The 27,815-nt window shown below is 36.6% G+C and overlaps 1 protein-coding gene across 2 annotated transcripts in view; it reads right to left on the reverse strand.

Annotated features, from left to right (window-relative positions):
- The window catches only part of LOC143343161 (zwei Ig domain protein zig-8), a 341,606-nt gene extending 338,709 nt beyond the window's left edge, over positions 1 to 2,897 (reverse strand). For both annotated transcript variants that reach the window (XM_076767765.1, XM_076767763.1), the window contains exon 1: positions 2,238 to 2,897. The gene's annotated coding sequence lies outside the window, so the exon portion shown is untranslated. The remainder of the gene's footprint in view (positions 1 to 2,237) is intronic.
- Between the last annotated feature and the right edge of the window lie 24,918 nt (positions 2,898 to 27,815).

Below are 27,815 nucleotides of genomic sequence, written 5' to 3' on the forward strand. Positions count from 1 at the left end.
TTGTATCTATTTACCGTAAATAATTTATCTACTTAAAGTTAAGCGATTCTCTAATATTTACTTATTCTGTTTGTCAATTTCTGATTTGTATAACTTCAAACTTACAAAGTCTCTTTCAAACTCTCACATTGACTCCAATAATTATAAACTTTCAAATAACGTCACTGGGAATGCAACAAAATAACAAGTATATATACCATTGGAACCATTGGTTTAATTTGGCGGACGATTTAGGATGTAAGATCATACTTGTTTCCACAATCAATTCGATGAAACGGACTTTATATAAAAGCGAAGAAATCCGAAATATCTCATATAGTTTCAGTTTTATATCAATTTAAAGATTCGACACTATGACAACTTTACGCTTGACCAAAGAGCAAGTAAAGATGATCTTTCGTTACATCTCTACGATTAAGCGTTCATATCGTTCCCAGACACTTTCACCGTCAGTTTTCTGCACGCCCTGGCTAAAACGGACGATGAAAGGGACGTTAAATTCTCGGAAATCGACAATCGGGGACAAAGTCGACGGACAGGTTCAAGTTCCTTCATCGGTGGTTTGACCCAGACGATTCAACAGTCGCGATTACCTACACACGCATGCGTCAATTCCACTAGCGCGAACACATCCACGTGTTTGTCGTAACGCTACCACGCCGATTCTCTTACAGAGTTCGCCCTGGGGAAACTTGAGTTAAGCACAACTTTTAAAAGTTTGACGTTGGAACGTCGACATCGAGGTGAGTTTGTCGTCCTTTCGACGAAACCGTTCGACCTACTGGGCTCACTTAACGTTTCCGCCTGGACAGTTAAAGCCTTCCTCTTATTTCCTTCCTGGTTTCTCTCATATCCGCCCTACGAGCACGGCGCTTCCGATAGGACGGAGTAACCCGTTCCTCGAATAACCGAACAGCTTTGTTCTTCGGGTCGAGCCCGCGACAGGGGCACTGTTGACATCGAATTCAATCCTTCGAACTGATCTATTGCTAGCTTGCTATTGACATTCAATTCGAGATCTTAGTTGGAACTGTGTAACAAGTTTGCCACTGATATCGAATTCGAGATTTCAGAGCGACCCATTGCAGTAACAGGGTCGCCACTAACCTCGAATTTGACCTACGACCTCAACGGACAACATATTACCCGACGGACGTCGAAATTCGATGAAGCTTTGTAAGATACAAACGTTTTCTATGTTGTCAGCTACTACCACGAAATATTTAATTTAATATTATTTCGAGTAACAAATCTACCTGTGAGAACAGTTTTAAAAAATACTTGTCTGGTTAAAATGTAACGATTCAACTTGGAGCTGAAGGGGATTTTTATAAACGTTTGACTAACGACTATCGACCACGTAACGCGATGAAAGACAATATTAATTGTTTACGTGTAACACGGTGACAAATATGTATTTGATATGCTAATGGGACGTGTAATAATTAATTTGTACAGATATAGTGAGACTAGATGCATCGCCCAATTATTTATCCACCTATTGTGCCGCTCATAATTATTCCAACGACTATGTGTGTTGGGAAGAGCAAATATTACATTTTTTAACAGGCGAAAACGTTATGGTAATGATATAATCTTATGAAATTTTTCGCAACGTGCTTATTAAAAAATTGTTAAAACAATACGAAAGCGTGCGAACAAGAAAAATACAAAAAAAAAGTTTTAAAACAAGTTGTGTCCCAGGACGAAATTTTATCTATAAGACAAACTCTGCAGAGATCTTCTTTCGTGCTTTAATAATAAATTATCAAAGCGATAAAAACGAACTCGAAGATTCGATAGTGTTTTCATGTTATTAAAGCTTGCTCGAGACTTCTCGGGCTCGGGATACAATTAGAATAAATAACAATCTCGTGGGCCCGTGGAAGTCACACGGACTTCGCAATAATTGGAAATGTAAATAAGCCGGAACCTCGGGTCTCGCGAGCCTTGATTTAAATTTTAAAATTATGTTTAACGAACGCTTTCTAGCGTAGTGTTATCGCCAAGTGTCGAAGATCGCTCTACTCGAAAATTGTCGCCATGTTTATGCAGTCGTTTAACCCAACCATCGTACTAGAAAGCACACTTCCTCGGTTATAAATATTTATAAACAAACCTGTAGTGAGAAAGAATTCTTAAAAGAAACTAAATACTCGAAGACACACGAGTAACGGTTATGTTTGTCAATAAACGTTCCGTGGCTCGAAAGACTTCTGTAAATGAGAGCGACTCACCTTCGATGGCTTCAAGCAACGAAGACAGTCGACCAAGCGCCTCGTTTCGCGTCGTCCATCGCAAACCGCTTTCTTCCGGTCATGGATCTCGCCGTGTGGTCGGAAACCTTAACAGAACACCGAAGCAAAACGTTCACTAACATCCATTATCGTTCCCCGCTACTTGAAACATTTCCTACGTGCCATTAAGAACCGAACAACACGAATTAATCATTTCGAAACCATTTACTCCATACGGAAGCACGTTTGTTTATCAGTACGTTAATCTCTGCACTCCGTGGACGAGACACGAGACACCGTTCCCTTTTATCGCAGTCAACGATTACCTCGAGTAAGCGTCAACGTCGTTTCCAGAGCTCGTGAAACCGCAAACACTCCGACGCACTTGGACACCGCGGTCCCGCGGAAAAATTCTCGAGTCTAATTCGTCCCTTCGCGTCTCACTGCACATCCCCGGAAGGTTCCGCGGTACCACCCGATCCCACGCTTTCGTTTTTTAACCGGGGAAAAAACTCGTGGAAACTCGCGGGACGACGCGAAAGGTAAACGCGCACAGCACACGTACCTACGTTTCGCTAAACGCACCGGAAACGTGGTGGCAAAAAAATGTTTTCGAGCCGCGAAGACACCGTAATCTCGCTCGTGAGGCGCAGCGCTCTTCGCAAGGGGCGCGGCGAAACTGAGCCCGACGAGCCAACCCCGTCCCTTCTGACTCTCTCGCTCGCTGCTTCGCGCCGTCTCCGTCACGCTTACTCTTTCTCTCTCTCTCTCTTTCTCGACCACATTTTCGTTCCCCCTCGCCCCCACGCGGCCGCTATGCTCCAACTTTTATCCCCAGAACTGGCTCTCGCTCTCTCTTTCTCTCGTTAGACGTTCGACGACCGTCTCCTTTCGCCACGGTTCACCTTTCTCCGTTTCGGACGGTCCTCTCTTTCTTGCCCCTCTTTTTCAGCCCTTTCGTTTTCTCGCTCCCGTCCATCTCGCCTTTCTTTTACCCGCTAAACGCGTCTCAATCCTCACTTCCCCCAACCGCATAGCCCGTGCAGAGGCAACCCAGTGCGCGAGCATATTTCTCCGTGACCCCCATACCAACCCCTTCTCACCTGATCCCTCAACCAATACTGTCTCTCTTCTTCGTCCTCGCCGGTTTCCACTTCCTGCCCTTCTTCCGTGTGTCATTCTCGCCCACTCCCCGCGACCACCGCCATTCCGTACCTCTGTTTATGATAACGTCGACCAACGCGATTCTCGATCTTACCCTGCTGCCCTGTCCTCCTCGTCCGATGACCTCGAGATGGAACCAATCCAACGACGTACTCGTTACCGAGCTTTTGCTGGATTACTGTTCGAGTCAAATCTAGGATCTTGCCAACCGGAGACCCGGATTACGTCTAATTTACGAAATTCGTAATCGAACGAAACTCGTGTTTTCCAGCGGTTCGACCAACTTAAACTTTCCGGAGATCGATTAAATTATAATGAAATTGTAAAACACCCCTGAATTCCTAGTGTTCTTTAAAGACCATGCACGCGTACAGAGATTTTGTATACGAACGTTCGGATCACCGACAATTTGTACTTAATTATCGATTATATTTGTGTGCATTTACATATTTGTAGTCCTAAAGATCCTCCTTCAATTCGAAACAATGTTCCACCGCCCTTATTGGATAGTCGTGACTTCTGAAATACAATTTGTTAACGTCTAAACAATTGATTATAATATCTCTCGCATAGATTACCCCCAACCCTCTTCCTCGCTCAACATGTTCCCAGTGGAAAGTTTGTAAATCTGGCAACCCTGACCCGAATATCTAATTTCATCGTCAGCCATAATCGGGTGTATTTGAAGAATTTCATAATTATACATTTTGGTCACGTTTTGAGGCTTTCGTCTCGCAGTGGTGTGGTTTTCGCGTGTCGCATAATTCGTTTATTTTGTTCGCTTTTTTTACGTTTGACGGTAGGTGGACGTCGAGGAGACTGTGCTTTTGAATAAATGGAATGGATCCCTGTTCATCCGTGTCGCTTTTGTTCTTTCTTTCAGAGCTGCCCTCGAGTCTTACTTTCGTCAGTAACGCGTCAATGTATTTTCGTGTGTTATTTAATTTTCTTCTCCGATCCCCTCGAAGTCTTCGCGGCTGCTTTAATTCGCAGCTTTTGTTGTGATCGAGCACCGGCGACGTTTAAAATTTCATTTTATACACAGGAATACTGCACCCCCGTGTAGCTGTCGCGAGAATTTCGTTCGTTACAAAGAAATCATAGTTTTGTACGTCAGAATTGTCGACGAAGTTTTCTGTTACTCTTTTATGATTCTTTCTATTAAGCGTCGTTCGGGCATTACGTTCGTTGAAAAATCAGAAATAGGTTAGAGGGTCGTATTTTCGCATTGGGGATACAGAGAGTGAAGTTGTTCCGCCGCCCACGCTTTATTTTTTTAAAGAAATTTACACATTTTATGGTAATCGCCTGCAAAATGGCAGATACCAGAAAAATACAGATGGTTTCCTGTTGTTTATTAAACAGTGCCGAGTATTTATATTAATGTCATTGAAATTCGAATAAAGTCTTTTATGGAGCATTAATTACAGATTTAATCTGTAAAATGGATATCAGGTCTTTATATTTAAATAATCATTTGTTCTCATACGTTCGTTTCGGAATTAAAATTTTCGAGCTATCCAGCCCAGGTGTAAAAAGTTCGTTAAAAACTCTTTATTATTTATTTGTATGGATCTCGTTCCCGATAATATTATACAATGTCATATGTACGAAAATCAATAATGCCGCGAGGAAACTGAACGATGCTTTGTTACAGTACAGAACCATCGGAAATAGAAGCCTTCGAAAAAATCCTCGAACGTAAAATAAAATTGCCACGAGTAAGCCTTTCTCATAAAGACTTCCTCTTTTAAAAACCACCGGCTAAATTGAAGTGCGGGCACGGTGAATTTATAGGTATTCAGTCGATTATACGTTTGTTTTGTCGTATCTATATTTAAATAAACAGCGAACAGTACAACTCCTATTAATGAATAATCGAGAACCAACGGTTGGAACACTTCTTTCCTTAAAATAATAATGCATCGAGATTTGTACACGCACATTAATATTTCAAGCACTGAATGTAAAACGAGTCGGATCTGTTATAAAATAACTACTGAAAGAATGAGTTATGTTAATACAGAATCGAGTATCAACGTGTGGAACGTTTCTTTTCGTAAACAATAATATGACGATCATCAACGAAGTGATTGACTACGTGCCAAAGAATAAAATCTTTTTAAAGTATCCTAATTTCTAGACCATGTAATCACGAAGAAACGCGTAATTTTTACTCTTTGTTTACAGATAATGCTTGTAAGATAAATTAGATTACATTCTGCATGGGAAAACTTCACCTCTACAGGAATTTGCTAATTTATAATGAAGTTTTGAAATTTGAATAATTTGAAGAATTACCGACAGGCTACGACGCCAGAATATTTATTACTACCTGATATATCAATCTTGTGATTTCCAGCATTGTAATGGATGTTGAAACTATTTTGTACAGAAATATTTCGCTCGAGATGTTTTTATATTCTCTGACATTTTTCCATCCCATATATTCCGGTGATTTTAAAATAAAATTTCTACCACAACGAATTCCAGCGTAAATATGGATGTAAACAAATATTCTATGCAGCGGTGATTGTTACTGCACTACTGCACTCAAAAAAAATCCAAGGGCCTATCATTTATCGTTCTCCTCTGGCACTTTTTCTTGAATGCATTAATAACGGAGATATGGCCTGAAACAATTGCGTGGGCCCTCTATAACAAATAATATTCATAATATTTACCGAATCGACGAGTTCTGTAAATTTGGTCTTAAATGATTCGTGAATTAAAAAGAATTCGACTTGGGATCAGTTAAGGAAAGCAATTTTTAACGAAGCTGGCACAAATCCCACGAAAAGCAGTAAGAGAATATCCAACCTGACGTGGGATCCCGAAAGTCACCGTGCACATATCTTGCTTAGGCAGCTGCTGTATCCTTATCATCAGCAGCGAATAGGAGGATTTGAATCAACTACGTAACGAGCTACCGAGAAGAACACTTTGCGAATAGTTTCTGACAAACTGTGTCGAAAATTCTGCATTCCTCGTTTTAATTCCGTTTACCTGACAATTGAATTCTCGAAAAGCTGTCGCGAATTCCAGTCGACGTATTAAATAAAAGTCAATTAAACGAGAAACATTGGACTCTCGCAAAATTTAAAGCTCTCCCCGTCAAGGGTTTTAGGGATTTCTAAAATGGCCGCTCTTCTATGACGGAACTCGCGACGATTTTAATAAAATCTGGCCATCCGTTCCCGTGTTATTGTATTCGAGCCTCGGCCATCGGACGATCAAAGGGATATGATTTCGTTTGAACGGCAACGGTTCGATCGGCGCATATTGCCGATGAAACCAAAAAAAAACTTAATCTGTCATGCCGTCTGCCGGGATTCGAAATTAATTTTACGAGAAGCATATTAGTTACCACTGGGAACCACCCACTCAGCTTCTACTTGCTTTTACCATTCGATGATCAAGCACCGTTTAAATCACCGCCGATTATATTTTCCGCGATGGTTCTCCTGTAATGATTATAACGTGGCACAACGCATTAGACAACGATTATACGTTCGACAGAGTATAATGGCGGTGCTTGATTTACGTTAAAGGTTCAATCACGTTCCATTTTCGTCGCGTTCACAATCCGTTCAGATATTATTCGACGCTCTTCAAACCAATTAATGTGTATCGGCGTTTGCGTTCGGTCATGGTGGATTAACGAGCGAGATTGGCAGAGGTATCCTTCCTTTTCCAATACCCGCCACTGCCATTCCAAACAATTAGGACAGATTACGAAAGTGTTACTTTATCTCGATTGCGAAAAAATCGGGGCTACCTTCGCCAATTTTGTTTAAACGCCTGTATATCGTGTACTGTTATCAAAGCGTTGAACAAATACAAAATTTGGAAAGTATGTATCTATATTATAGTAAAATATTTTCAAACACGATATTTAATTTAAACTAAATTTTTCCTATTATTTATTTCTTCACTGTATCGAACAAACCTTTTCACTGAGATTCACTGTGTAATCTCAATATGAGGTATAATATGTAGGGTGTTCGACCTCCCCACTGGGAAAAATTTTAATGGGAGATTCTAGAGGCCAAAATAAGACGAAAATCAAGGATACTAATTTGTTGATTGAGGCTTCGTTAAAAAATTATAGAAACATTTCCGGCCACAAACTATATTTTCGGTAAAGAATTTTTTTCTCGAAAGTACGTAGGATTTCGGGGGTATGTCAATTGACCAAAAATGATTGTAATTGACCTCTGCAACTGAAAATAATTTTTTCAGAACGACATGAAATTTTTTTTTTTCGTCGAAAAATTTAGGCACCTACCCCCTCTCGATTTTTATTAAAAATTCGTTTCTGATTTTTAGTAATTTTGTTTAACGCCTTACAGAGAAGTTGTCTAATACTTTTTTGTAGGTACCCATGAGCTCTACTTCAGAAAAAAGTTTTATTGAAATATATTCACTATTGTAAGAGTTACGGCTGTTTGAATATTGGACCATTTTTATGGGATTTTTCTCATTTTGTGAGGTCAAGAATCAACTTTTCGAATATTTTTGCAATTTCTACCTATTCTCCATCAAAATACGCGTTGTTTGCTTTTTTAAACATTAAAATCGTCCAATCCGTTCAGGAGTTATGACATTTTTAAGATTTGCATGAAATTTCGAGGATGCGTTTCTGGCCTCACATTATATTTTTGTTAAGGAATTTTTTTCTCGAAAATGGTTAGGATTTCGGGGGTATGCCTAATGATAAAAAATGATTGTAATTGACCCCTGAAACTGAAAATAATTTTTTTAGAATGATTTGAAATTTTTTAATTTTATCGAAAAATTTTACACCTACTCGAATTTTTTTCTCAAAACTGGGTAGGATTTCGGGGGTATGTCTATTGACCAAAAATGATTATAATTGACCCCTGCAACTGAAAATAATTTTTTCAGAACGATTACAAATTTTTTCTTTTCGTCGAAAAATTTAGGCACCTACCCCCTCTCGATTTTTATTAAAAATTCGTTTCTGTTTTTTAGTAATTTTGTTTAACGCCTTACAGGGAAGTTGTCTAATACTTTTTTGTAGGTACCCATAAGCTCTACTTCAGAAAAAAGTTTTATTGAAATATATTCACTATTGTAAGATTTACGGCTGTTTGAATATCGGACCATTTTTATGGAGTTTTTCTCATTTTGTGGGGTCAAGGATCAACTTTTCGAATATTTTTGCAATTTCCACCTATTCTCCATCAAAATACGCGTAGTTTGCTTTTTTAATCATTAAAATCGTCCAATCCGTTCAGGAGTTATGACATTTTTAAGATTTGCATGAAATTTCGAGGATGCGTTTCTGGCCTCACATTATATTTTTGTTAAGGAATTTTTTTCTCGAAAATGGTTAGGATTTCGGGGGTATGCCTAATGATAAAAAATGATTGTAATTGACCCCTGAAACTGAAAATAATTTTTTTAGAATGATTTGAAATTTTTTAATTTTATCGAAAAAGTCCACCTTCTTGAATTTTTTTCTCGAAAATAATTAGGATTTCGGGGGTATGTCTATTGACCAAAAATGATTGTAATTGTCCCCCACAACTGAAAATAATTTTTCTATGAATGATTTGTAATTTTTTTATTTTAATTTTTTAATAACTTTTTAACGGAGCCTCAATCGACAAATTGATATTCTTGATTTTCGTCTTATTTTGGCCTCCAGAATCTCCCATTAAAATTTCCCCCAGGGGTGGCCGAACACCCTGTATATTATAGTCAGTAATCACTATTCAAAATAAGGGATGATATTGAAGTTAATAAACTGTTGTGTAAAACATGCCCTGTGTGTTACATTATTGATTGAAAACCTTGATCAAACGTATTAATGGACGACTTTGTTTTTGAAAATGGATGGAAATATCAGCAGCGAGTCCGATTGTTTTGTTATCGGAGGACAAGCAGAGTCTACGACGTCTGTCTCGAAGCAAATACCTGAAACCCGCGACAGGCGGAAGCCACCGTGAGTTTAGTAAAATTTCAAATTTCGTCGCGCCGCAATAGGTACGCCTATATAAATATTTTATGCGGTCGAACGACAAGGGAGATCGGTGCGCGCACCATCGAGGATTTGCCTCATAAATTTCATATTTCTGTGTCATCCCTTTTCATCGAACGGGCGGAAGGGGTGCGCTGGCGGATACGACGCTACCACGACGGAAGGTACAATACATTGGAAATAATCGAATCGACGGTTAACAATCAGAACATTTTAGTATCGTGATCGAGCTAATGATCGGGCAGGAAATTCGAATTTTTCCTTCCCTTCGATACGAGACCACGCCAAAGGGTCAACCTTCCAGGCGTTTCTTTGAAATTTCGTTCTACCGAAAATATTCACTCGGTGAACTTTTATGCGGCGTGCATCGAAGGATTTGAAAGGTAAATCGTGCGTTCGGAAAGGAATATCATAAATTTTCATTCCTGGCGTACGAAATTTTCGTATTTTATATCAAAAGCACAATCGTCATTAAGAAAATAATAAAGTGTATTGCATCAGAACAAATATGTAGTAACATTTCCGGGTCCCGTCATGCTCGTTATTTTTCAACACTTTATTTCATCGGGTATTTTAAAAATATCCTATGTTCAACAGGCTAAAAGAATTTTCGTGAATTGCTGTTTCCTACGTATGACGTGATTTCCGATTTTATACGAACGAATATATTTCCGATAGCTTGTCGTGTACGTATAATTTAATTTGAAATTTTCCACGATTACTTTAATAATTTAATAAATGTATAATTTTGTCTTTTTATATATTTATGCAATTATGTTACGTATTAATAGTAATACAACTAACGGAATGATGTTAAGAAAGAAGAAATAAAAAACCTTGAATTTAATTCTACAACCTTTTGTCATTCCGAAAAACAATTTTAATGATTTTTACTATAATACGTTTATTCGTTTGTTTAATACAAATTTCGAAAAATTATACTGTCACAATTATTTACGAAGGCACTCTAACTTCATCCTATATTGAAATTTGTTAAATCCTGATTTATAATTGTCAAATGTCATTTTATAAATAAATTTTATCTAATTTTCCTGATGAATATTTGAACGAGAAATCGTGTAAAAACAGATATACATAATAAATATGGAATAACGGTCTTTAGACTATATATTTTCGCATTTCTGCACATAACCTCAATTAGGAGGTCGAAAGTTTTGGAACAATCTTAATACTAGTTTAATATTGTCATCGAGTCACTTAACATACCTGATATTTTCGGTTCTTCTTTAAAATGCTGACAGTGCCCCTTTGAACTCATCGATTCAACTGCAGACGACAGAAAATATTTAAGCTTTCGGAATGTGACGTGATATAAGGGCCTTCGTAGTTTGGACAGGTTGTCGATAGACAGATATTCCTGTCGCCAAACGAGACGTGGTCCGGCGTGTGCATTCATGGTACCTGCATACATATGTACATTCAAACTTAAACTACGTAACTTACACGTTATCGAAGCTAGAAGTTTTGCAAACTAACCCTATTATTGACATTCGGATGCAGATTATTAGATTTGCTGGCAAGTTTCGTCGTTTATTGCACCTATCACCTGTTACGCAGCGATAAAATCTGCTCGCCCCGAGTAAACGCAAACTGCAATCAATCCTGAGCCTAAGTTTTCACGATTATGCAGAGTAAAGGTGTTTTTCACGTCACATGGACTAGAACGATAGAAAACTGTTACACTTTATTTAACCACTAACAATTAAACACTTATTTTATTACGAATATAAACAACACGTGCACCACGCGCGGCCATTAAAATAAGACTATACCACGTGACGCTGCGCATGCGCAGCACAGTAGTCCCACTCTCGCGCTCACGCATGCGCAGTGTACGTAAAGGACGGAAAAAGTCGCGTGTGTAATAACGTCGATCGTGCGTTGATTTGACGAAAAATATATTTATTTCTAACAATATTGAAGATATAATGTTTCTTTAATGTGTTGTGTGTGTCCCTGACTGAATAACAATTTATAAATCGTTGTGCTTCCGTGGAAATTACGACGATCTGGCCACAGTTTCGCGAATTAGTTAACTACGGTCGATGAGGCAACGATGTCACTTGAAGATCTAGGACAAACATTAAAATCTATTAATCCCAAGGTAGTATAGCTATTCATAAGATCATTAATAATTTAAGAGCTGAAGTTAAATCAGCTAGAATGAAACGGTCATTTATCATTTAGGACGATAGGTCTTTGATTTACCGAACAGCAAAAAGTACTCTTTGCTACGTAGATAGAATGGCTCATAAAGTAATAAGTAGAATGCCTTATAATTGAGATTTATTTTTCCACTTACAACTTCTTCGATGTTCCATGATAACACTCTGTAATTACATTCATTAATTCAAAGTCTGTATGCGTGAACTCTGTATCAAACATAACCTAAAAAAAATTTAATTTTTCTTACGATTACGATTCACAATCACAGTCTCCGTTAATCCTCTTTAATACTTTAATTTTATCCGTAGAACAAAACATGATTCTTCGTTTCGTAAACTATTCGTTAGATTTTCTCAAGCCTGTGACGAGAATTATTCAACTTTGTGTGTGTGTAGGTGGCTGGGACTAGGTGCGGTCGAGAGGAGCCGGTCGGTTCGCCTCAAATTTCCGACATTGCACCTACCTTAATCTCGTTCCTGTGCGGATATTGGAGGTAACAGGTATATAGGTTCAGTGAGTACGTTCCACGACACGACTAGTGTTCTCGATATAACCGTATCTGTCGCTTTGTGTGCCTACGTCTACGGATCTACGAACGTAGACGTTGGTGGATAACGAAAGAAACAGGTAGACTATTATTGGACCACGAAAAATTGACTTCTTCCGCAGATTAAAATGTAACCTTTTGCACGATGAAACGAGAATGGAAATTAAATTCCATATCCAGGACGATATCGCCTTTTAGATTAAATGATAATTCACACGTTTAACCACCCTCTTCGCGGAATAAGCTTTATAGCACGTGTGGAGGAATTTAAACGATGATGTCGTTTTCCAAAATTTTCATCGTCATTTTAATTTATTATATATACTTTTCGTTGTTGTATTTACTTATACGTCTGGTTTCTTGTACTAGAAACGACTTTAAGTGAATGTAAAATAAATAGTTGAACATCTAGAACTTTGATTTCTACAGTTTTCGATCATTTTCAATTTTAAAGTTTAACTATATAGAAAACACAAACTTTAAGGTTTTGATCGTGTGAATTATCTTTGGATCTATTATTTTAATCTTTCCTTTTGCTAATGATAAGTGGTTAGACGCAGTAATTTAATGTTTAATACTGGACTAGGGACACGGAAGCTATTTCCAAGTTGTTTAAAAAATTGTCTCGGTCCCTTGCCTCGAATTTTTCGAAAATATTTTCGAAATGCTCTTGCTAAATCACATTGTCGGCGGTAAAAGCATTCTACACACGAATGTTGCATTCACGTACAGAAAGCTGTCCAGGGCTCAAAGTCACGTTTAAGTGATGTGAAAATTGGGTCGAGTATGGCAGCCAGGAAAAAGCTTATGGACGAAAGATGTAAGGTGAATAGTCCACTGAGAATTCAAGCTTTCCTTCTCTTATCGACATGCGCTTCGGCGATCGCCACGATAAAACAGCGTCGAACGAGGGAAGTTGCTCTTTGGTAGATATTAGACGTCTTAGACGCAAAGAAAAATAAAGATTCGTCTGTGATATGTTGTAAAGCGTTGCAGTAGATATAAAACATTATTAATCGTCTATTCCATTGCTTCAAATACGTTTACTTCATCGTCCCAATAGTGGGAAAATAAATCCCTTAAACCTTTACATTCTTGCTCTGAAATTTACTTTTCTATTATAATATTTAAAATATCTGCTGCTTTTTTTTATAATTAAATACTTCATGTTTCTGTTGTATGGTATCAAACTTCTGATAAGGGCAATTCGTATAATAATGGAAAAATGAAGCTAAATGGATTTCGTTAATTTTTTTAGACACAAATGGATCAGTTTTCATATAGAATCGAAGCAATGATTACGTTTCTGTGTCAACATTGTATTAAAATTGATACTTTATTCAAACTCTCTTGAAATCAATACACCGAGCTTGTTATTAATTAAATTGAAATATTGAAATCTCTGCATTCGATACAATAAGCAAAAAAGGAAATTTTAATCATTATTACACCGTTGTAAACGCAGTATTCGTTTCGGAATATTATCACAATGGGGGAATATGAATTTCCATAAATCTAATTGTTTTACGATCGCGTAAGATCCTACATAATTGCATCTGATCTTTGAAAATAATATACTGATATGGTGCTTGCATGTAATGTACTGTCTTCTATCGTCAATTTTGGCATCTACTCACATATAATTTAACTCGGATAAGAACACGTATATATTCGCATCAATCGACCGTGAAATTTGAGACTCATTTAAGCAGTTTGTGTTTAACCATTTCCGAGAAAGTGGCGAGATCTGGTTCTCTATTTAATTGGAGGAAGAGAGGCAGTATTGTACATAACATAATAATTTGCATCGGTAGAATATGAATGCCAATCGCTCGATACACGAAAATATTAGCAACAACTGCGAGTGGGATAAGAAAGCGGGGATAGATCGTAATCGGGAAATAAATGCATCCAAATTGGCCACGAAGAAATTAATTAATTTCACTGAAGGCTATTATCGGCTCTCGAGAATCATTATTCAATCGGAAGAGATGAACCGTGAGGTTTAACGGGCGTCGCTGTAACAATTTTCTTCCACTCCCTCCGACAACGGCGCGAAACGGTGGCTCTTAAGGGACATTGTTCGATGACACGTAACAAATGCTCCCCTTTTTCCGGTATTTCCCGCTCTGTCTTTTGTACCGCCGCGATTCACAGTCGTTCCCGAAGTTTCGTCGTTAAGCAAAGATTTACAGGTCGCGATTAAAATCAATTAACGCCCCACGACGCTCGAGTTTCTCCGCACAGCGACCTAAAACTCGTCGATTCTTTCGCATTAAACCACTGTTTACGGTACTCGTAACGATTTCCATTTTCCTACATTAATATTTATCGAAAATACAAAGTACAACGCAAATTCTGCAAGGAGATGTGTATTTATGCTAAAAAGAGTCAACAAAATAGTTTTCTACTAAATTGTGTACCGCATGGTCGTAAACGACGAGGTATTTTATTTTTCGTACCGTGGTACTACGAGTACCTTCTGAAAAAATCGATAACAATAAAAATAAGAGAAATAACACCAACAGCGTCAAAATAAAATTCGAAGTTATACGAGAAGAATAAAACTTCCAGGAAGGAACACGCTGAAAGCTGTTCGACGAGTGAAACATTCGATTATTTCGACAACGCGTGCTTTCTGGTATAGAATTGGCTGAAACAAAACAACTCAACGTCCGAAATTAATCTTGAAACAGGGTTAAGCGAGTATCCGCATAATTCGACGTTTTTGTCAGAGAGAATTCGCTTCAAACTGCGCTTGGATATTTTATTCGATGTATTATCGAGTCACGGGACGAAGACATAATTTACTGCATATTAGTAAGAACGTGAGGAGTGAACATTGTGAAATTTCACAGCTTCTCCGGGACAGGATTTACAACGATGCCGGTCCCTTATTGCGCCCGACAAATTGACTTTCATTTCGAAAGAAATTCATCGAGAATCACGGCGAAATGTAATTTTCATTCGCGCTTCTATGATTAGAAAATACAGTCGAGTGGTGAAACGCAGAAAATAAAAACCCTAATTCGTTGGTGTCGTTTTGTTTCAGTTAAAGTGAATTTTTTATTTATTCTTTGTTAATAGATTCTCTTTACAACCGTGTTGATTAAAAAAATGTGTTTTTATGGATGCCAGTAAGTAGCATTTGATACTAATGGACAAATGAATCGTCCGAGAATGATTTTTATAACCCATTAAGAGATCTCTCGAGGGAAACGGAAGAAGTAGAAAAGTACGATCATTAGTTGGACGTCATGGAACAGTGTCTCCTCAGAGAGGATCTATTTAAAAGAAAAAAATGTGATCGCACGGACCACCAACAATTATAAAATACCAAAAAGGAGATATTTTTCAAATGTCACCGATAAGGGATGATTCTTCGAGAGCCATGTTTTACAATTTATAAAGAAATGTTTACTGGTTATCCAAGAGTATCTACAAATTTGATTACATTTATACGAAAAGAGAAATTATAAATATAGAAAAATATATTTTAGATTTATTTCTGAAGAAGAGTATTAAGGTTGATAGAAAATTGCAAAATATTACAATTAAAACCAACAGATTACTCTTATAGTATTCCCATGTTTCATTGTTCTGAAGCGATAGCAATTTCTTTCTGGTCTCTTCTAAAAAGTTTCTACAATTTTTATGTTAAACACGTTTCTGTTATTGACAATCAAACGATCGTACACGTGGGTCACCATTTTCCAAAGTTTACCATTTTCGAAGTTTGTAATTGCAGCTGATACTTTTTCAATCAAAGAACGTTCGAACTTGTATAGAACCATTCTGTTCCTCCGGGGAGTGGTTTGGTAAACGTTCGAACGCTTTCGAGTGTTTCGTCGAAGGACATTTACGAAACGACGACGAACCTTAGAAACACGTACCGTTTGCATTCAAATGTTGGCAAGTCCGTCGATAGCTGAATTTTTTCGTAATCTCCGCCATTCTCCTTTCTACTTCCTTCGCGCCTGAACGCAAATGACATAATCGCTGGCCGTAAAAGCTTGTAGGTAATCTCGCGCTCTGAAAATAGTAGAAATGAAAATTGGCTGATTGCAGTTTCTAATTACCGCACGAGCTCGACCTAATTTTACCAGAAGTGTTAATCGTTCACTACGTCGTTCTATGATCCCATTTTGTTCTTAGCTTCGTGTCGACCTCCACAAAACATCGTAAATGTGGCGAAACTGCATTCGAAATGGAAAATCAAAATACGACAAAACTCTCTTTAATTTTTTATTTATTCTTTGGAAGAGTGTTGCATTGGAAAAAATTCGAATATTTTCTTGTATACTAATTATACGAACGTGAAGTATTTTAAACGTGTACTTCTCACTGACAACTTTATATGAATAATCGAAGTAATTATTACAACGAAATACACAAATGCATACGAGTAAAATGTAATTTTTTAATTTAAATTCAATTCATTACTAATTCTTTATAGGCTGTCGATGAGATCTGTCAAACAAAGAATTTGTTTAAAACTGTTTGCACGTATATTGACGAAGGGTTGGAGCGTATCTATTGAGATTGCAGAAGATTGGATTGAGTTGGAGAGCGTTTGAGGCATGTTGGGGCGTATTGGTGCCAATGAAAGAAAAGAGTCGCCCGCAATTGATGGAATTAGAATAAACAGCTTGACATAAAACTTTCGATCGAAGCCATTTGCATCGTAAATGCGCAGCCGATAATTGAATTTCAATCGTCTATCAGGGCGTTAGAACGTCTCAATCGGTAGAAAAGACGGGAACGGCAGGGCAAAATGGGAAACGAAACGAAATTAGGAATCCGTGAAGTGGTGCCCGTGGAGAATGAATTAAAAGGGACTCGACTAAAATACTCGTGATCTCTGCATAAAAAGATGTGCGATAACAAAGTAGAAATTTAATTAAAATCCGAACATTCATAGCAATTTCTGAAAAGATACTCGACGAATTGAATTACTGTTTTTCATTGGGTTTTATAAATCTTCTTAAAGGGTTATTATTAAATCATTTTAATTTCTATATAGAATAAATGTACATATTAATTGAACATGTTTCGATTTTCCTAACGTTTTAAGAAAACCCGAGACTTCAATTTTTAATATTTAATTTTGTCAATATCGAGCGTTTCAAGGATTTCGAAAGTATCTTCGCTCTCGTTATTAATTCGACAGAATTTGTCCGAGAAAATCCGTATTAACTAACTTTTACTGTAAAAAGCGCTTTCGAACGTTCACCGAGGTTCAAAATTGCATCGAAATTAACACGGAGAAGGAGGTGAAAATTCATGTTCGTCGAATTAATCCTTGGAATGAACAGACAACTGGAATTACTGTTGATATTCTCTAACATTGACTAATAATGGGTACGGTGCCGAATACTGTTCTCCACGACTTAAACAAATATTCGCGAATTTCGCTGTTCACGTTGAATCGCGAGATTCCTATGAAAACACAGTAATCTTTCGTAATTAATACAGGAGCGAGATTAATTATCGAATTTTTACGTGATCAAATTTCCTAGCACGGTGATTCAAGAATAAATCGAACTCGTGTTCGCCCTTTGAAACCATTCGTATTCCCACAAACATTTTTCCATATAATTAGAAACGAAGGATAATTAGGTGTTCTGTCTCTGATCGCGTAATCGTTATACATATATAACACTTCGGTGAAGAGGCATTGCTATTACGATACTCCAGTCTCGGGGGTGCAATCGAATGGCCAGCACCGTTTATTTCGATACGCAATGCGTAAATGTAATACAAGCATTGTTGCATACGTAAAGCGTGACAATTTTATTCGAATAATTTTTACCGATGCAGAATATTGTTTTCTGATCGAAGCTGATTGAAAATATTGAAAATTCCCACAGTGAAACGGCGCGAGTCTGAATGAAAGTTTAAAAGTAAATAAATTAAATCTACAGGAAAATTGTTGCTTTCAACAGGCCAACGACCCTACACGACGCACATATCGTCACATGCACCACCATAAACACCACGTTTCCCGCCTGGAAAGACCCTCGATTGTAATGTTCTACACGCAAACATTTTGTAGGACGAGCATTATCGCGTCTTACACGGTAGCTGTATCAACTGGTACAAGAGGGTGCATTTACTTGTAACGAAGTAAACCAGCAATTAGTATACACCGTCCCTCGGGGGAGTAATTGACCTTACCATTCCGTTTAGAGTGGTCCACGAATGCAACGCGAACAGGGGATCCACCGGCATAAATAATTTTGAATCTAGCTATGCTATCGTATCATCCGGACAGTTCTATTTGTTCTGGCAACCAGCTGGAATGCTGTGAACTACCTCTAAACGAGCAACAGCTTCTAACTTAACAGATTCCGTGAGTCAGTTTCCCTTCAAACTATTTCAAGACTCGCCGTACACGTTCTATGCTGCGTAGTAAAATTTAGCAACGCTTGATCCTTTGCATTGCGATTTTTCTCTAATCTCTTGGAATTCGTGAAACTTTTTCTGTTGTTAAATCTCCATCAGTCATCATAGCGTAGTAATCGTTTGATTCGTTTCTTGAATTTTATTAGATAAACAGAATTTTTCTTCAAAACAGTTTGGTTATAAAACACCAAGACGTTTTGGGAATCGTAAATAGTAATTTGTAAATAGTCTCGAATAATAAATTTCGAATACGGAGGATTATCCAACAAGTTTCCACGTAAGCTTTGTCAGCAAGCATGGAGTTAGGTTGAAACAGCATTTAACCGTGCCTCTTTGCACGGTTGCGCAATAAAACGATACGGAAAAAAAATTCTGGGGTTAAAAACAGTCGTCGGACAAGTACAGAATTTGTAGCTTTACATTCCCCCGTAACGATGCAACTTTTCGAGCTATAATCCCTTGGTAAATTAGTCGAATGCCCTTTAAGTATTCTTAGCAGATGTTCTCCAAAAATAGCACGTTCCGGTCGTGCGTGCTATGAAAACGGAGAAATAATTGCGTTTTTCATGGATATGGAGCCTATAACGGTTGCTTCGCGTTCGTAGTTAGGGCAGGGGAAAGCCATAATTACCGTGCACTATCCACAAAGGAACAATCGACCTGTTCAATGGCGTATGCACTGCGTGCAGGGGTAATGCACTAAGAGCTACGAATATCTGCATGTTACGACGTCAGATTGCCGCAACGCTTCCTTTGACCCAAATTGCGCCACAGAAAGAACTATTTCAATATGGCGGCCATTGCTTCTTCGCAGAGTCTTGAATGTGTCTTAGTCCAATTCAATGAACCAAGAATTGTATTAGTACAAAGTAAATAATTAATCTTATAGACAAGACTAAAACTATCATATTTTGAGATAGAATTAATTTTCTTGCTAAATAATATTCATTCAAATGTAATCCTCCTAAAGAGCTAATGCTAAACAAAGCTATGATTAACATGTTTGAAATAAGAGGAAATAAATAAATATTTATTTTTCCAACTTTCCATTTAGAAGTTTCTTTCTCGTTATTTTTAATTTCCTTACTCGAGCGAACAAAAATTCTTTTCCCCTTTTATTTCCAGTTTGAAATTATTTTCAGAGACTTTCCATCAATTTGCGAGATAAATATTGTTTCGGTTGTTCAAGACGTCCAACTTAGCTGTTAATTAACCTTGTTCGCGCACATTTGTAGAATCGTTACCGAAAATAATGTCTGCAGTAGTAACTTGATCGTGGATTCGCTAAGCATAACATTCTAAAAAATTTATTTCGTTCAGACGACTGAAACCGAAACAGCTAGATACTTGGAAAAACGAGGCTCATTAGTAACGAATAGTAGTGTACGCGCGTGCAAGTTAATGAAGCAAAGGACTATGGTTTCACCGTAATATGACACGATGCCGCAACCGCATACGGATTATCGCACGACTGGCCAGAATTTTGCCTTCTCCGACTTATACGGGTCGTCGAGAGCATTTATAATAATAATACCCCTTAATTACTAGGTGCAGATACGAATTGATATATTCATTCTTTTACTTTGTTTCGACAGCGCGTTAAAAATTAATTTGTATTTATCGTATTAAATCAATCTATCATATTAAATCAAGCATCTTAAATTTTAAAGTAACTGAAAAGAGAACTACACTGCAACTGAAATAATGTTTCGTTAAATTATTCTCGAGGTATAAAATATCATTATAAATATTATCTGCAGCGGATTTGTATTATAAACGTTTTTATTAAAGCTGTGCTTCGCGTTTTTAATTATGAACTTTTCATTCTTCACTACACATTATTCACCAGCAGTCAGTATATAGAAAACAAAGTACATTTCAACAAAAAATTCCAACGGAAAGTACGTTTCACTGTAAACAAAAATAAACGATAATTCTTTTCCCTCTTTTGTTTGATAGAATATTTTTTAAAATTCATCTTATATCGTACGATAATATTTTCTTTCTTGAACAATAATATAAGAGTAGAGGCGGGCATTCGCATATTTCCGGTTAAATCTTGAACGAAGCTTGTACAATCTTGTATTTCCTAAGAAAGAATTATTAGGGGAATACACAACTGTTTACAGAGATGGAATCGAAAATGGCCATCGTCTCATTGCCATGGTAGTTTAATCGTAGAAATGCTTACGGAGATGTCGCGATAATTGTTCCTAATTGAAGTAGTAATATTGCCAAGGAAAGTAAGGCTATTTGAACATTAACGCGATACGCAAAGCCGTTTTCATTTGCTCGTTTAAATCTCAATAATCTCACGGAAGAAATCGTTCCGTTGGTCGCTCGGGCGCCCGTATTGTTTCAAATTAAAAGAATCGTTAATTAAACTCTAATCGCATTCCCCGAACGACAAATAAGAAAGAAACAGAACTTCCGGAACGCTTCCAACGAGTTATTACGATATTTTTAATTCAAACTAGTAAAGTAGAGAAGTTTAATTTGTGAGAGATTGAAATTACTTCGGTCCCTATTACTTTCCCTCCCGGAAACATTAATCATCCTCCTCAACTTTTCTGCGCACGATATCGACCGGAAGTATGACACCACTAGACTTGTTGGTGCCTTTCACATCGCACGGACACGATATGAAAATAAATATAATGTACAGGATAGCTCTGGAAACTGGAACAAGCTGTAGCTTGTTTTCTAAACGAATGAATTTTTATTTTTTTTTAACAACATAATTTTTTCAATTGGTGCAAATGCACTCTTCAATTGATCACTTAAAGCATACTTCATGTTCGTAATTAAAATTTAATTTAATTTAATTTCCTTTAAATCGACCTAGTCTAATAACTTTGAAACTAAAGATTTTAATAAATGATTCAGAGAAAAGTTAAATGGTTCACGATTATTATCCTCGATCTGAGTGAAAACCTGATTTGTTAATAACTTTTTTCATACTTTATAGGACAATTTATTCGATATTTAAATTTCTATTTGCACGAAATATTTAATTCCATAATTAAAATTGAACAGAGTCCATTTTGGAGGACATCGATCTACATGGTAAAAATATTCTTGTCTTTTTTTCATTAATTTCCCGTCTCCTGATTTTCGATAATACTCAGTTAGCGATTGGAAGCCTTATCTTCGGATTAGCCTAATCGGAGCTTGGAAACTGCTCCCAAAGCAGCTTTGAATGATAATAGAAAGTTGAGCTGGGGCGCTGTCGAATTGTTCTCGAAAGGATTTTGTCTTCCTGCCACGCACATTCGCCGACTATTTGTGGCCTTGCATTCGGAATATTCTAATCGAGCGTTTTAGCAAACAGCACGGCTTGCCACGCGAACACAAATAAAGCTTTGTTCCGGCGACTCCACATATATGTAAATTACAATTCAAACAGTTGAATGTAGTTTGGCCGAGAATTGTACGAGATGCGGGTCAAAGAAAGGACAAACAATTAGTTGGTACTTGTTTTTCAGTTTTATTTCGATTAATGCTGAAACGGTGGTTCAATCAGAGAAAATTCCTGGGGCTACGACGAAACCAAACGTTTCTAGATCATTCGGTCCATCTTCTTTCTTCCAATTATACGCATGCCACAATACTTTATTTATATACAATTTCAACAAATATTGATATCTCTTATTTTATCTGACTCGTTAAATTTATTACTGCGCGCGTAATAAATGGTGTTATTATAACGAAGAATCCAACTAGTATATTCAAAACGAAGAAAAATAGTAATGTCTGACCTAATAAAAAAATATTTGCAGGTAACAACGTTAAAATAAAACTCGTACTGACTAAACATTAAATTTATTAAATACAATACAAGTTTCAATGAGTTTTATATATGCAGGGTGTTTAAGTATTTTATGGTAAGAGTAACAAGGGCACCTCATACATTTGTAGCTAATTTCGATAAAATTTTTCTATCACAGACTAATTGATCGTGCATATTAATGTTCAGAACGTAATTAAACTTCAATATTGTCGATTGAGGATTCAACGTTGCTTAATAACGTATTTAAAAACTAAACTTCATCCACTTAATAACAGAAAAAGATCGTTATTTGAGTAATGACAGAATGTCTGAAATATTTTAAAGGGTGGAAAGAAGAAAATAAGGCAATTTTGTATACTAAGTGCGCTACATCTCATACATCACAAGAAGTAATGGATCACATCATTGCATAAACTCAAAGTGCTCTGCTTCTACTGAACGACGAGCTTCTAATGCATTACCATTTGCCATAATCGCAAAATGTATATGAATCCAAACGTCTCCAGGCACACCTATCAATTTATCATTTTTTCACCAACTAAAATTCTTGGAAATCCTTAACATCAACGAACAACGAAATTGTAGAAATAATATATTTATTTTCAACAAATATAATAATAATTGGTTTCATTTTAAGGCAGCTAAAAAATTTTACGATTTTAAATTATAAGTTTGCTTCACGGACAATAAAGGAATAATATAAAATATTGATCAAAAATAAATCTGACAGTTATTTGGAAACTTATATCGAATTTAGTATATAATATAACTCCGTATGAAAACATTTTACTATTTCATAAAACTGTAGGCTACTAAAGAAAATATTGCTTTGCGATTCATGTTTCTCGGTTGTCTCGTTATCGATCATTCTAAAAATAAAATGTTGGATAATAAATCTTTCACTGTGTTTACGTGAAATATATTATACATCAAATGATAGCGCGACTTCGAGAACCTAACGACAAAGTGCATTCTACGTGATGTAAAGCGTATTTCGTAACTTGAGGACAACCAATTTCTTTCATGACCGAGGAAAAGTGCGATAACATTTAGAAAAATAACTTCGGCTTATCGGTGTACATATTCTTGTAGAAAAATACATTACAGTAGAAAAAGAGTATTATAAAATTGTCTTTAATTCTTTCACTAGTCTGAAAATTATTAAAGTAATTAAATACGTGGAAAGAGCAACTGTATTTCAAGATTTTCTTTTAAATATAAGAGATTTCAAACGAGAGAGGAGTACTATTACAAATTAATAACACATTTACACTTTATTCGTGGAAGAAATTGATACTCATTCCGGTATTAGTGTCGTACCCACTCAGAATACGTTCGTAACTTGAAATTAAACGACCAGGCTTAGACAGATTGCATAAAGTAAGTTTTATGATGCTGTAAAATTCATGACACAGACGGTGACTATGATTTAATACATTAGCTTTCATCCAACTCAGGAGAATTTCCTTCCTTCTCAAGTTCATTTAACTTTTTCTTATTATTAAATTCTATGCATCGCAATTGAATGCTATTTCACGAAAAATAATATCCAGACTTATGAAACACCACCTAGTTAAATCAGATACTGATAAAATATTATCAAGAACAGCATGTGGGATTGATGTTTAGATTGTGTTACGAATGAAATAATTTTATTCGACACCTAATAATGTCTAATTAAATCAGTTTAATGTTCGCAATGATAATAAATATTATTAGATAACTATATTTTTGTGACAAGGCTTTAATCTTCGACTTCGTGATGATTTTAGTTGACCATTGGTTATTCGGTGGACAACAATGGTTATCTCTGGAGGCCTACCCCTGGCCATTAGTGGATTGTTGACCACTACTGCCCACTGTAAACCACTGCAGACTATTGCTGGCCGCAGCTGACCACTACTGACCACATGTAACTGTTTGTCAACAAGTAGTAAGTCCACTCCACTTATTTATATTATTAGCACAAAATTTACGTGCTCATTTCATTCAATCATTTGGTGTTAACTAAAGTTTATCCGTCTACCCGGTTTTATTTGATTATTATGAATGTTCTGTTTTATATAACATTGAATGAAAATGATAATGAAATGTAATAAAGACCTCAAAAGGTTTCGGTGAAATTCCGCTCGGAACATTTCAAAAGCAGTTAGAAACGAAACGTTACACGTGCGTCTTATTTCGCCAGACCCTATCGTAAGTAAGATCCCTTCACGCAGTATGAAAAATAGCTTTTCCTCGGAGATCATGTTGCTCCCCAAAGAGTCAAAGGTATCATTAATCAGTCTGAAAGAACGGCAGACGAAGAAAACGAAACAAACTCCATTGACTCGAAAGGAGGTGAAACTAATCGTGGTAGTGATTATTGAGATGTTAGTGTTATTGGCACACCTTTATTGTGCTTTATACGGTGAAAGAAAAGTGCAACCATTTCCTTAGCGAACAATTTGAATTCAAAACATTGATAGATCGTATTTTCATCAAGATAAAAAATCACAAGATTGCACATAGTGAAAGAAATCGAAAGAAAACAGCCATGTTTTCTATTATACTAATTCTTTGTACGAGGTGTTGCGTCCCCTTTTCCAACTTCTCTTTTCTCAAAAGTTGCAATATTTAATTTGTACTCTAGATTACTATATTTTTAATAAGAAAATAAAATGTGGATTACGAGAATCATCGATTCGTGGAGATCGATGTCCGAAGTTCGACGGCCGATATGAACACAATTGCAACGTTAGCCGGGTTATTACTGGATCGGGAAATTATAAAAGCTTGGCCACGTTTGCGTCGGTGCCTGAAAAAGTCACATTTATCGCCGCCGCGGTGAAATATGGCGGTCAGTCCCGGAAAGAGGAAGCGGCAGAATATTTCGACCGCCTTGCCTAGAAAATTGTACTTTCGCAAATATGAAAACGGGTTCAAGCACTCGCATACCATTTAAAAAGTACGAGGTAAGGTAAAAAATGGTGTCGTTTGCGGCCAGTATTACGGAGTAACCGTGTCCACTAACGCAGATAACGCAGGGCGTGGTTTGCAAATGTTTGTGCAAACCTTTAGACGTAACACTGGCTCGCGAAATATTGTATCGCATGAAAACGACAGATTTATGTTGAACCCCTTTTCTATTACAACCGCTTTTGTTCCGTGACAGTTCACGTTTTCGAAATTAAATTATTTCTGGTTACGCTGTGGAGGCATCTTGTTAGTTAGAACTCCGTCAAATTCTTTCAAACAAAGACAAAGCTACTTGGCCTTTAAACATTTAATTGGACTTTAAGAACGGACGAGTAAAATCGTTTTCAGAAAACCAGAATTTATAAATTATGGAAGTAATACAAATTGTACAATAAAAGAATAAAAAATGCATCAAGATTGTTGATGCAAAGATTGTTTCTAGATTTTGAAATTTCTGACTAGGAATAATTCTTTAAATAGATGTTATAAAATAAACATTTTAAAATTGCATCGACAGGATGGTATTAATAACGCTTTGACGTTTCTCTGTTAATTATATTCGTTTTTTACCGCACACTGATTATTCATTGAGTAGGAACGTCCCGATTTTGAATCAGGTCAAAATCGATCACGCAGATGACGATGTATTTCGTATTCATGGATGTTTGAAGATTTTATTAACGTTCGAATTGTGCCATCGACATTCCAATAGCGTCAGTGGTACAATAAATGCGAATTTATTTTCAGCCTAAAGGCAGTGCTATCAATAATGTTGTCGATAAATGTCGATAGCATTGAAACCTTATCGATAATTCGATGTATAAATAATATCGCTAAAATATCGATTACACTTTATATTACAATGCAGCCATTCTCTCAATTATCATTATATTAATCAAATTCACGTCGTTGCTAACAATATTTATGAGTTCTGTAACTTTAGTAAGTCTAGTATTAACTACTCGAAATAATGGTGGGCTGAAAGTGGACACCTCTGGTACATCATCGATTCCCTGGAAGACGATTGTGGTCAATATTAGCGTGACTTCTCTGTACTGGTTTAAAGTAGGTTCAAAGAGCTCCAAACTAGCCAATTCATCGAACTTCGACCTTTTAGTAAGGACTAAATTAACGCAGTACCAAAATCAATATTCTTTTTTAATCTCCTAGGTAATAAATTAAAATTTGTCACATAAAATTATTTTAGTTTCTATAAATATGATCGAGCTAAAAAATTACAGCATTTACGTGAATTTCAATAATTAATATTTTCAATTGTTTCTGAATAAAAACTACTCGATTGTACAGTTTCCTTTCCATCCCTTGACAAATTCGAGATACGCTCGAAGGGGTTAAATATTCAGTTCGAATTTCGGTGAACCCATAATCGATATTTCCATTAGACAATTTAATATTGACGTTTAAGTAGCATGAGCGACGAGCAAACTGTCAGATTTCCACTTAAATATTGGAGTAACATTATTTGTTGTATAGCGAGCTATACAATCGAGGTCTGAGAGCGTATTGTACGATTCTACCGACTACGGGGAGAAGTAGTTATTGTGCTCTGTAGCACTCTGGTGTATAATTCGCCTGGACTAACCTCACCGAACAATAGCTGACACTACTTATTAGTACTATAGATTATAGAAGCACAACTGTTTGCTTATGTAAAGACTAATGGCACTTACTACGACTCAGACACCGGTAACTTTGCCTGTTATACGATAAAATCATCCTACGCCAATGGATATTCGAAAGAATAAACCCGAAGGGCGAAATGAAAAGAAATACAACGTCAGCGTGGAATAATTTATTTTTTGAGTTACGACGAGGTATAAAAAAGTCCAATCTATATTAATGCCACATACATTATATACACGATTCAATCTTCGTTTATGGCAACAGGAACTAAACTAACAAACAAAATTATAATTATGAGCATGTAGAAATGTTTCTGGAAGTCTAGAACCCATCCAATTCTCTCCAAGTGGCTCGTCGCAATATTGGATCAGAAACAATTAATTATACCATAAGCATAGCAAAAGTAACGACACTCTATTTCTTCTAATTTCTCTCCCAATTATAAAAGCAACGATAAATAATTTCCTGGTAACATTTCACCTAACATTGACAGGTTTTAGATTCCATACTTAAAATTACAGAACTCGTAAATATTATTAACAATTTACGTCGAATTTTATCGTTCCAATGATACGAACCTACATCCTAATTAAAAGAAAAACTACATTTAAATATAATCGACAACGCGACAGATTTCGATAAAAATTAATATTTTATTAGACTCGATGGGCACCCCAATTGGTGATTTCCACATTTGACGATTAACTGCGTATTAGACGAACAGGGTGACGGAATGATTGTTAACTGTGAACACGACTTGGCTAATAGACTGGTAAGAGCATAAACATTTCTCAGAGGGATGCCAGACTCACCCCCGCAGACACGGTTCTCTCGCGCCGCTTCGCGAGTTAATAGCCCGTACTTTCAGTCCGTAAC

This window comes from Colletes latitarsis, chromosome 7 (genome assembly GCF_051014445.1).
Source record: "Colletes latitarsis isolate SP2378_abdomen chromosome 7, iyColLati1, whole genome shotgun sequence".
NCBI lineage: Eukaryota > Metazoa > Arthropoda > Insecta > Hymenoptera > Colletidae > Colletes > Colletes latitarsis.